This window comes from Somniosus microcephalus, chromosome 5 (assembly GCF_052327205.1).
Source record: "Somniosus microcephalus isolate GS21.2 chromosome 5, FLI_Smic_1.0, whole genome shotgun sequence".
In the NCBI taxonomy this organism is placed as follows: Eukaryota; Metazoa; Chordata; class Chondrichthyes; order Squaliformes; family Somniosidae; genus Somniosus; species Somniosus microcephalus.
Window position 1 is genome coordinate 185,731,791 of NC_140991.1, and position 12,784 is coordinate 185,744,574.

The following is a 12,784-nucleotide window of genomic DNA, read 5'->3' on the forward strand; positions in this document are numbered from 1 at the left end:
GCTTCATGAGGGTCATCTGGGTGGGGTAAAAATGAAGAACTTAGCCAGAGCGTTTGTGTGGTGGCCGGGAATCGATAGAGAAATCGAAGAGATGACCAAGAGCTGTGCAGGATGCCAGAAGGTCCAAAACGCCCCACCACAAGCTCCTCTGCATCCATGGGAGTGGCCCTCATCTCCATGGCAAAGGGTGCACATTGATTTTGCTGGTCCCTTCATGGACTCGATGTTTTTAATTGCGGTGGATGCACATTCAAAGTGGCCAGAGGTAATAAAAATGTCCTCAACCACCACAGAAAAAACTATCACTGTTTTACAAACCATATTCACCAGGAATGGGCTGCCTGAACAGATTTGCTCTGACAATGGACCACAGTTTGTGTCTGAAGAGTTCCGGAGGTTCTTAAAGAACAATGGTGTTAAGCATTACACATCTGCCCCATATCATCCAGCCACTAATGGATTGGCCGAGAGGTTTGTCCAAACATTCAAGAAAGCTATCAAGGCAATGTGTAATGAAGATATACCCCTACAACACAAGGTGGACAACTTCTTGTTTGCCTACCGGAATGCGACACATGCGGTTACCAACCAAACTCCAGCCATGATGTTCTTCAATCGAAGACTACGATGCCGCTTGGATTTGGTTAAGCCAAACGTCCAAAGAGATGTGGAGAACAGGCAGTTTCAGAATATGAATGAAAGGCCGACCAGGAGTTTTAAGATAGGTCAACCAGTTTTGGCCCGGGACTACCGCACTGAGAAATGGCAGCCAGGAACAATTTGTACACGGCAAGGACCTCTCATGTATACCATGGATGTTGGAGAGAGCATTGTAAGACGCCATGCTGACCAGTTTCTAGAGTCACTGGAAAACGTCAACTCCACACCACGATCTGATACACCTGGCAATGAAATCGACGTACCAATTGCAGATACCGCAGAACCGGTGATATTGGAAGCAGATGAACCAAACAACGACATTGATCCCGACTCAACATTGCCAGAAGAACCTGATACCCCAAAGAGGCGTTATCCAGACAGAATCAGGAAGCCTCCTCAAAGACTGAACTTATAATTGCTTAACCTTAACCAATGTATCTAGCAACTGTAATTGTGATTGTAATTAGTTATCATTTAGTTGTTAAATGAATGTTATGTACTGTTTATCTAAAAGGGGAGAAATTGTTGTGTATGTACCTTTAAGAGAATAACTGGTCTCAGACTGCAGTACCGGCAGTGACCACCCCTGTATAAAAGGCGCTAGTGAGCCTCTGTTGTTTTCAGTTTCACTATTGACTTCCATCAGTAAAGACTTGTTTTGTTCAACTCCTGCTGTCCGTGTCTCAATCATTCACGGACATAATAATAGTCACTGTTAGATTGTTCCCTTAGCGTTAGATTATTGACTAGTTCAGACTCAGTACTCATTACTAGATCTAAGATGGCCTGTTCTCTTGTTGATTCAAGATGATATTGTTCCGGAAAACTGTCCCAAATACACAAGAAATTTGCTGCTTTGGGACTCGTGTTGTTCTGCTTCCCCCAGTCTGTGAAAATGAAAGTCACCCATTGTAACAACTCTGTTTTTGCAATAAGCTCTCTGATCTTTGCATTTGTGTCCTGCTTCTTTATCACTACTACCTGGAGGTCTATAAACAACTCCCACCAAAGTCATGTATATTTTTTATTCCTCAATTCTACCCATAGCGTTTCTACTGCCTGCTCACCCTTACTGATATCCCCTATTTTTAATGCTATGATAATGTACCTTATCAATATTCCTACTCCTCTTTTCCCCTGTCCTTTCTAAAGACCTTATAACCTGGAATATTTATCTCCCAGTCATGCCGTTTGTAATCAGGTCTCAGTGACTGCTATTACATCATACCCTTTTAGCTGAATTTGCAACTCTAATGTGTTATTTCTTGTGCTACATTTATTAGGGTTGATAATTCTTAATTTGGCAATAAACCCTGTCCTGCCTGATGTTGTTTATAATGTATAATTTTAATTTAACACTTTCCTTTTTTTTAATCATTCTGTTTTATTTTGATCAGATATGTTGTTGTTTCCTATTTTGTTCTGCTGTTCCCCTCATTCTGTGCTGATTTTGACATCACTTATTCAGATTGTTTGTCTGGGTCTCTGCTCTCGCTGCTTTATATTGGTTAAAACTATGGTGGGCTGCTTCACTTCAATGTTGATCTGTGGATATGGCCTCAAAAACACTCTACCAAACATGGATGCTTGGCACATATACTTTTTATACTTGGCCCATACACTTTTTAAAGACGTGATATGTAGGATTTTATAGAGACCAGATAATGTAGATCATGACGAGCTGTTTCATCTTGTCCAGAATAGTCGAACTAGAGGCCACAGCCTGCACTTGAAGTGGGGTAAATTCAAAATTAATTTGCGGAAACAATTTCAGTGAGTGAGTAGTAAATCTATGGAAGAGGCTCCCCAGGGATAAAATGGAAGCAGACAGTTTTGATTCATTCAAATTCAATTAATTTATTTTGGATACAGTGAGTAATTTGAGATGTGCCACATGGTAAGTGTAGCATAATTGGGAGGAACAGGTGACTTCGGATCTGTTTCCAAAGCTTTCCACCACTGGGGGTTGACTTTGCCTCGTTTCTGGGTCTATTATAGACTAAGTTAAGAACTTTATTATTATATCATGCAAATGGTGGAAAGTGAGCTAGATGGACCGTGGTCTTTTTGCCTAGGAATTCCTATGTAACTTGTAATTTTACCGGGCCAAATCCCATTTTAAGCTAAATTAGCTAGTGGGTATCATACCCGCTTCCCCTGTTGCTGCAGTACCAGGTTGATTCACACAATGAACAGCGTCTGGAGATGTTTCGACCAATCAATTACCGTCTTTTGTTTAACCAATCACGGGCCAGACACTCTGCTGTTTCCTTTCGTTCAGTCCGATCAAAGCACAGAGTTCCACTCAACACTATAATTTATGCATTATAATTCTCCACTCTCTCATTACAAGATAGGAGACCGTCAGTATCAGTGGGAAGCCCGTTGCAAAGTGACCCGCTTGCAAATCCGTCTCTGTGTACGAGCTGTCGGCAAAAGTGAAACATTAATGCCATTTGAGAATGGACGTGGATTAGTAAATTCATCCAAACATCAGGAGTGCTACGTTCATCTTTGACAATGGCGTAGGTCGCTTTACAAAGTCAACCAAACGCACTCAGCAGCTGCTCGGGTTTTAGCTGGGGTGCATTTTGACGCATGCGGATTGCATCTGCCCTGGCTTTCCTCCCCCTCCCCGCGCTCTCTCTCACACACACTCCATGCTGGCTGCGTAGAAGCTGGAGCGTCGGTAGCAACACGTGACGCTGCGCTCCAGTCCCGGTACCGCTGCTGTCTCCTCGCCATCTTCTGTCAAAGGAACCCGAAGATCTGAGTGGGATTCGGCCGCCCACCCGCCGCGCTCGGGCTGTGCAAGGCGCCCGGCCGCCCGCCGCTTGTCTCGCTGTTGGGCCGGGTGCTGGCGCGTGCTCTGGGCTTCACACACACATACACGGTCCGCGCCGCGCGCTCACAGAAAGGGACACGCTTGCCTCACAGGTTGGTGTTTTATAGACTTGTGATTTCTTTCCTCCTCCCCCCCCCCCCCCGAACCGAAGCCTTAATTTAATGTATCCCCTTCTAAGGTTTTAATGTATTGGCTGTAAGAGGTGGGGTGTTTTTGTTGTTGTTGAATTAAATGGAAAATTATAGCAACTGCAATAAGCCCGTGCTTCTGATGTGAAAGTTTGTAGCAATACTCTGGGGGAATGTCTGGTCTTCTGAAGCGTGATTTGGTCGAAAATGTTTTAACTGCTATCCCATTCTGGAGTGTAGATTCTTTAATCGCCTTACAATCATTGTATGCAATGTGCAATTAGTAATACTCGTGTCCGTCACTAGGGCAGTGGAGGGGGTGTGTGTGTGGCAATTCCTAGGCGGGCTTCCTCATTCAGGAAATAGATTGCGCTGGGTCTCTGTATGTATGAGTGAGTGTAAGTGAGTGTGTAACGGGGGACGGGGACGCACGCGGGGGGCGGCGGGGGATTGATACGCGTGTACGATCAAAACTAAAATTTGTCTTGCCCGCCTTTATACTTCCCGAAACATTATATGAAGTGGTCAGGTTGTGTCATTACCAGTGTGCCTAATGTGTCCGACTGATTTCACAGTAGTAGCATTTAGGGATGTAACTAAAATCTGATCCAAATACCACTTGGTTCTTTTACAGGGTGGCCATCTGTATTATGATTACTTTCTGGTTTTAGTGAAGGACATTTTAAAGATTTGCTGCTGATGGTGGTGTCGGTGTAAGTTGTTTAGAGAGAGAGAGGAGTAACATTTCTTCTGAACTCGTGAAATGTCTCTAATTGTTTTGTTAGTAATCCATATTGGATGCCCCTGTCCTGTTGCATTTGGGAGAACATCAAGAAGAAAATTCACTTTAGCTTTTAAATGGCTGTTAAACTCGAACACTCCAATCGGTAATTCGATTGCTCAACTTTACACTAGTCAAATAACTCGCGAGCCCGAGGTATCCACCCCTAGAAACCCCGGCAGTTCCAGTTCTATTTGCAATTATTTCTTTGTTGGTTTGTCCTGTTCGAATTTTGTGGACCTGAATTATTTTTGAAAAGGTTATTTCTGGTATTGTTTTCTCATTGGTGGATAAACCCTGAATCAGAATGCCAACCTTTATTAGTGTTGGCAGCTGCCGATATATACAAATTAATTAATGGGAGCATTGATTTAAACTTTATGTAGGTTGCCCTCATCACTCCATGTTGTGCATCGGTGAAGTCAAAAGCCTGGAAACCCCATTCTTAAGGAAAGTCAAAATGTGACTGAAGATGAAGTTCTGATTTGAACTTTGATATTTTAGTTGCGTGTCAGATATTCGAGAACTTTAGATCTGGACTGCATGAAAATTATTTTTAACTGGAATTGTAGAGGTTTTGCCCTTTGTTACTGATAATCAGGTTTGTGTGTGTTTTACTGAGACAGTGTCACCTATCTATGGAAGATAAGTGCACATCACAAAGTTTGACTTGTGTGCAGGAGTGGACTCGGTTTCAAATGCAGAAATAGGGTGGTGGTCCCTTTTTATAGTTTATTAAAAGCTTTTTTTTGGATGAGGGGGAGGTTGGAAGCTGTGCACCCTTAATTTTTCACCCTGATGTAATTCAAGGCCCTACTCCGAGCTACTAGTCAGCTGATAAGCAGGTTGGCTGTGTCCAGATCCCTGCCATTAGCTTCTTTAGCGACCTGCTGGAAGGTGTGCAAAAGTGACATTCCTGTCCGTGTATGCTTTAGTTTTCTCCGTTTGGACTGCTACAGCTTCTACTTGGCACTTCCCTACTTAGCATAACAAAGATTAAGAAAAAAGAAAAGAAAGACTTGCATTTCTATAGTGCCTTTCATAACCACCGGACGTCCCAAAGCTTTTATAGCCAATGAAGTACTGTTGTAATGTAGTCACTGTTGTAATGTAGTCACTGTTGTAATGTAGGACAGGTGGCAGCCAATTTGCGCACGGCAAGCTCCCACAAACAGCAATGGGACAATGGACAGATAATCTGTTTTAGTGATGTTGATTGAGGGATAAATATTGGCCAGGACACTGGGGATAACTCCCCTGCTCTTCTTCGAAATAGTGCCATAGGATCTTTTATGTCCACCTGAGAGCAGACGGGGCCTACATTTAACGTCTCATCCAAAAGACGGCACCTCCAAAAGTGCAGCACTCCCTCAGCACTGCACTGGAGTGCCTGCCTTGATTTTTGTGCTCAAGTCCCCGGCGTGGGACTTGAATCCACAACCTCTGATTCACGTGAGGGTGAACCAAAAGGAGTGGGGCAATAAAATGATCTGTATACTCTTAGTGCTTCAAATACAACACACACATGGGTATGGTTCTTAATGAATACTTTGCGTCTGTCTTCACAAAAGAGAGGGATGATGCAGACATTGTAGTTGAGGAGGAGGAATGTGAAATGTTAGATGAGATAAACATAATGAGAGGGGAAGTATTAAGGGGCTTAGCATCTTTGAAAGTAGATAAATTGCCAGGCCCGGATGAAATGTATCCCAAGCTGTTAAGAGAAGTAAGGGAGGAAATAGCGGAGGCTCTGACCATCATTTTCCAATCCTCTCTGGCAACAGGTGTGGTGCCGGAGGACTACTAATGCTGGACCGTTGTTTAAAAAGGGAGAAAGGGATAGACTGAGTAATTATAGGCCAGTCAGCCTAACCTCGGTGGTGAGCAAATTATTGGAAAAAATTCTGAAGGACAGTATTGATCGTCCTTTAGAAAGGCACGGATTAATCAAGGACAGTCAGCATGGATTTGTTAAGGGAAGGTCGTGTCTGACTAACTTGATTGAATTTTTTGAGGAGGTAACCAGGAGGTTTGATGAGGGTGCCGTATTTGATGTAGTCTACATGGATTTTAGCAAGGCTGTTGACAAGGTCCCACATGGCAGACTGGTCAGAAAAGTAAAAGCCCATGGGATCCAAGGGAAAGTGGCAAATTAACCAAAATTGGCTCAGAGGCAGGAAGCAGAGTGTAATGGTTGACTGGTGTTTTTGTGACTGGAAGGCTGTTTCCAGTGGGGTTCCGCAGGGCTCAGTACTAGGTCCTTTGCTTTTTGTCGTATATCAATGATTTAGACTTCAAAGTAGGGGGCATGATTAACAAGTTTGCAGATGATACAAAAATTGGCCATGTGGTTGATAGTGAGGAAGATAGCTGTAGACTGCAGGAAGATATCAATGGACTAGCCAGGTGGACGGAAAAGTGGCAAACTGAATTCAATCCAGAGAAGTGTGAGGTAATGCATTTGGGGACGGTTAACAAGGCAAGGGAATATACAATAAATGGTAGGATACTGAAGTGTAGAGGAAGAGAGAGAGCTTGGAGTGCATGCCAACAGATCCCTGAAGGTAGCGGACAGGTAGATAAGGTGGTGAAGAAGGCATACGGCATACTTTCCTTTATTAGCTGAGGCATAGAATTTAAGAGCAGGGAGGTTATGCTAGAACTGTATAAAATACTAGTTAGGCCACAGTTGGAGTACTGTGTACACTTCTGGTCACCACACTACAGGGAAAAATGTGATTCCACTAGAGAGGATACGGAGTAGATTTACGAGGATGTTGCCAGGACAGGAGAATTTTAGCTATAAGGAAAGATTAGATATGCTGGAGTTGTTTTCTTTGGAACAGGGGAGGCTGAGAGGAGACTTAATTGAGGTGTATAACATTGAGGGGTCCAGATAGTGGGTAGGAAGGACCTATTTCCCTTAGCGAGGTCAATAACCAGGGGGCATAGATTTAAAGTAATTGGTAGAAGGATTAGAGGGGAGTTGAGAACTTTTTTCCACCCAGAGGGTGGTGGGGGGTCTGGAACCTACAAGGCTATGGACCAAGAGCTGGAAAGTGGGATTAGGCTGGGTAGCTCTTTTTCAGCCGGCATAGACACGGTGGGCCAAATGGACTCCTTCTGTGCTGTAAATTTCTGTGATTCTATGGCACACCACAAAACCAGTTGTGTAGATCTTTTATAAATAACATGTTTTATTGTCAAAGGGTGGAAATGTATATTAGTAAACTGAGCACCTTGTGTTAAAACATTTTATTTTTTTAAACAACACATTCCAATTTGTATTTAAAACAATGTACAGGTTGCACTAGAGGTGTAAAAGTTGCACTTGTGACTTTTTATGGAAGCCTAAAGGTTGCTTGCATCCATATGAGTTTTGTCTTATGGTTGATTGATCATTTAAAAGGTTATGTATAGGTTTACCTATGCCCTAGATTTTGTGACACTTATTTTAAGACGAGTGTTTCTTTTTAACAAAATAGTGATAAAGGTTAAGCAGGTTGTGTACCAAATGGGTTATCTAATGTGTGATAGTTTACTCCACACTCTGGAAATATGATAACCATTAGCAATGCCACTGATGTGCATTTTGCATTGAAAAATGATGGAATAGCAGAATATGATTCACAAAACACATTTAAAAATCCAGACTCTTGGTATTTAAAAAAAACTGAATTTGGCTAACTGGTCAACAGATCATTAGATAAATATTAGTTTTATATACTATATACCAGTAATTGTCCCTGGTTACAGATCCTTCCACGGACTTGCTCACCCAACGTCTACACTCGCTTTTAGTCCTATGTCTAGCTTACACCCTTTCCTCAATTCAGCTCTGGTCTGCTATGTGCTTTTTGCACCTTCCATTCCACCATCTGGTTGATGGCTACAATCATGTATAAAAAAACAAATTGGGAGGGTGGGGGCTAGGAACATCGGGCAGTTTAGTCCCCTGAGGGGGGGGGGGGGGGCATAATCCATAACACACTTGATGCATTTCTCCCCCAGTGATTGTGACTATTGTGATGAAATATATGCCTTCATCAGCCTATGTGTTTTACCTGCTTGTATTGTGTGAACCGCCCCCTTTTGTTCCTATTGTGTGTATTGGCTACACCCCTGTCTTTTGCCATATAAAGGTCTCGAGCTGTATGAGTCATTCCTACCAGACGAACCCGATGTGGGAAGACCTGCAATGTTCTTAGTGATTAAAAGCCTTTAGTTGAATCCTTTAAACTCCTTGTCTTTGAGTTATTGAAGGCACATCAATTTTAATCACTAAAACACCAAGATGGATCGACTCCTGAAACCAGAGTGCTTGGATCTGGACCCCCATGCCTCAGACGCAGCCACACAGTTCGGACACTGGTTCCGATGCTTCGAATTTTTCATTGCAAACTCATCCACCGCCATAGCAGCCGCAACCGCTACCGGAGACATGAAACTGGGAATCCTGCGAAACTGGGTGAGCCATCGGGTCTCCCCTCTCATCCAAGATGCCACCAGCTACGGGGATGCCTGCTCCATTCTGAAGGCCCACTACGTGTGGCCAATAAACGAGGTGTACGCCAGGCATCTTCTGACTACTCGCACGCAGCGGCATGGTGAGTCACTAGAGGACTTTATACTAAGCCTAAAAGTACTGGGCAGAGACTGTAACTGTAAGGCCGTGTCTGCCATCGTGTACACGGAGGAGCTGATTCGAGACTCCCTTATTGCGGGCCTCAGTTCAAATTACATTCGGCAGAAACTGTTTGAAAAGGAGGGACTGGACTTAAAACAGGCTATAGATATAGCGCGATCGCTGGATATGACCCAGAAGAACTCTGAATCCTGTTCCCCAGGCCACGCGGCCCACTCTGCCTCGTGGGGGCCGCCATCTTGGAAGCCATCTTCACCTCCCAGGTCTCAGGCCAGCCCAGCACCATCGGAGCCCCAGCCTCCACCCAGGAGCCCCACTACTGCCGCGATGCATCGGGGCCCGAAATGCTACTTCTGCGGCCAGGACAAACACTCCAGGCATCTCAGAATCACAGAATCTACAGTGCAGATAGAGGCCATTTCGGCCCATCGAGCCTGCACCGACACACATCCCACCCGATCCCCATAACCCCACGTATTTAATCCCCTAACACTAAGGGTCAATTTATCATAGCCAAATCAACCTAACCTGCACATCTTTGGATGCACACCTGGGCATCTGTGCCCAGCGAAGGGCACCACCTGTTTCTAAATGCGGGAAGAAAGGACATTTCAGCAAAGTCTGCAGAGGGAACCCCGCCTCCAACTCCACCACCGCCGCGGGGGCGGCCATCTTGGACGCCATCTTGTCCACCCTCATGGAGTCCACCATCTTGCCCCGACTACACGGACCTCCAGGACCCACTAGTGGCCTCGATCACAGTGGATCAATCCAGGCCACATCCGTTGTCCAAATCGATGATGGACATAGAGGTAAACGGGAACAAGGTTAAATGCTTGATTGACTGCGGGAGCACCGAAAGCTTTATTCATCCTAGCCTGGTAAAACGACTTTCACTAACGATAGTCCCCACACAGGGCAAAATCGCCATGGCCGATAAGACTCACCTCAACTGCGCAGAAACCTGTAATTTTTATGTTGTCGGTAAAAGGCAATGATTACAGAGATTTTAAACTATTGATAATGCCAGATCTCTGTGTGAGCGTGATCTTGGGTCTGGACTTCCAGTGCCACCACCAAAGTATCACGCTTACCTACGGTGGGTCCCAGCCGCCCCTCACAGTGTGCGGTCTGGCTACCCTGAAGGTCAAGCCGCCCTCTGTTCGCCAACCTCGCACCCAACTGTCGACCCATAGCGACCAAGAGTAGGCGGTACAGCTGGGAGGATAGACGGTTCATTGCGTCGGAAGTAGAAAGACTCAAGCGGGAGGGTATCATCGAATGCAGTACCAGCCCGTGGCGCGCCCAGGTAGTAGTAGTTAAGGGTAGTGAAACAAAGCGGATGGTGATAGATTATAGCCAGACGGTTAATCTATACACCCAGCTAGACGCCTACCCTCTGCCCCGCATAGCGGATATGGTTAACCAAATCGCGCAATACCGGGTGTTTTCTACCATCGACCTAAAATCGGCATACCACCAGCTCCCCATTAGGCCGGAGGACCGTCCATACACGGCCTTCGAGGCGAACGGACGTCTCTACCACTTCCTCAGAGTCCCCTTTGGGGTAACGAACGGGGTCTCGGTCTTCCAGCGGGAGATGGACCGCATGGTCGATGAGAACCAGTTAACAGCCACCTATCCATACCTAGACAACGTCACCATCTGCGGCCACGACCAGCAAGACCACGACTCGAACCTCGCGAGATTTCTGAAAACCGCCCTCAGACTCAATCTCACCTACAACGAGGATAAGTGTGTCTTTAGCACCACGCGCCTCTGTATCCTGGGCTGCGTGGTGGAAAACGGGGAAATCGGTCCGGACCCCGACCGATTGCGCCCCCTACGGGAGCTACCCCTACCAAACACTCCCAAGGCCCTGAAAAGGTGCCTCGGGTTTTTCTCCTATTACGCCCAATGGGTCCCCAATTATTCCGACAAGGCCCGTCCCCTCCTGAAATCAACGTCCTTCCCGCTCACGGCCGAGGCCCACGCCGCCTTCAACAGCATTAAACACGACATTGAGAAGGCCGCGCTGCGGGCAGTGGACGAAAACATCCCTTTCCAGGTCGAAAGCGATGCATCCGACTTCGCTTTAGCAGCCACCCTCAACCAGGATGGGCGGCCCGTAGCCTTTTTCTCTAGAACCCTCCAAGGGCCCGAGATCAGGCACTCCTCGGTAGAGAAGGAGGCCCAGGCCATAGTGGAGGTAGTGCGGCACTGGAGGCGCTACCTAGCCGGCAAACGCTTCACCCTGCTTACCGACCAGCGGTTGGTAGCCTTCATGTTTAACAACAAACAGAGGGGGAAGATCAGGAACGACAAAATTCTCAGGTGGCGGATCGAACGCTCCACGTTTGAGTACGACATAATATATAGGCCGGGGGCCCTCAACGAATCCCCCGACGCCCTATCACGAGGGATGTGTGCCAGCATCCAGGGGGACAGGCTACAGGGCCTGCACAATGGCCTCTGCCACCCGGGGGTCACCCGGCTATTTCACAGAATCACAGAAACCCCACAGTGCAGATAGAGGCCATTTCGGCCCATCGAGCCTGCACCGACACATATCCCACCCGATCCCCGTAACCCGTACACCAACACATATCCCACCCTACCCCTGTAACCCCACGTATTTAATCCCCCTAACACTAAGGGTCAATTTATCATAGCCAAACTCGCACATCTTTGGACTGTGGGAGGAAACCGGAGCACCCGGAGGAAACCCACGCAAACACGGGGAGAATGTGCAAACTCCACACACAGTCGCCCGAGGCCGGATTCGAACCCGGGTCCCTGGCGCTGTAAGTAACCTGCCCTATTCCATCGAGGAGGTCCGGTCTATGACCAGGGACTGCCGCACCTGTGCAGAATGCAAGCCCTATTTTTACAGGCCTGACCGAGCCCACCTGATCAAAGCTATACGGCCATTCGAGCGCCTGAGCTTAGATTTCAAGGGACCACTCCCCTCCACCGACCGCAATGTGTACTTTCTCAACATTGTGGACGAGTACTCCCGCTTCCCATTCGCCTACCCCTGCCCAGATATGACCAGTGCCACGGCAACCTGTTTTGCACGTTCGGCATGCCTAACTACATTGACGGGGGCGTCGTTCATGAGCGATGAACTGTGCCAATACCTGCTGTCGAAGGGGATAGCCACGAGTCGGACCACTAGTTATAACCCCCGGGGTAATGGGCAAGTGGAGAGGGAGAACGCGACAGTGTGGAAGGCGGTCACCTTAGCACTAAGGTCTAAAGGCCTCCCCACCTCCCGCTGGCAAGAGGTCCTCCCAGATGTACTCCACTCGATAAGGTCGCTACTGTGTACTGCTACTAACGCCACTCCTCACGAGAAGATGTTTGTTTTTCCCCGCAAATCAACCTCCGGAGTATCCCTACCCTCGTGGCTCTCCACCCCAGGGACAGTCCTGTTACGGAAGCATGTGAGGGGCCACAAAACGGATCCCCTCGTGGAGGCAGTACACCTACTCCACGCAAACCCACAGTACGCGTACGTCAAGCACGCCGACGGGCGTGAAGACACCGTGTCCATAAAGGACCTCGCCTCGGCAGGAAGCGACGACGACGACCCATCACCACCACCCCCAGAAGAACCCTCACCACCCCCAGAAGTACCTGCAACACCCTCAGCACATGGGTATGCCCAGGAGGGCACCACGGACTCCCGGTCGGAAACCGAGGTACTGTTGCGACGTTCAGGA

At 47.0% G+C, this 12,784-nt stretch overlaps 1 protein-coding gene across 2 annotated transcripts in view; it reads left to right on the forward strand.

Annotated features, from left to right (window-relative positions):
* Positions 1–3,338: 3,338 nt before the first annotated feature.
* The window catches only part of LOC147117481 (protein PALS2-like), a 188,222-nt gene continuing 178,776 nt past the window's right edge, over positions 3,339–12,784 (forward strand). For both annotated transcript variants that reach the window (XM_085988495.1, XM_085988496.1), the window contains exon 1: positions 3,339–3,597. The gene's annotated coding sequence lies outside the window, so the exon portion shown is untranslated. The remainder of the gene's footprint in view (positions 3,598–12,784) is intronic.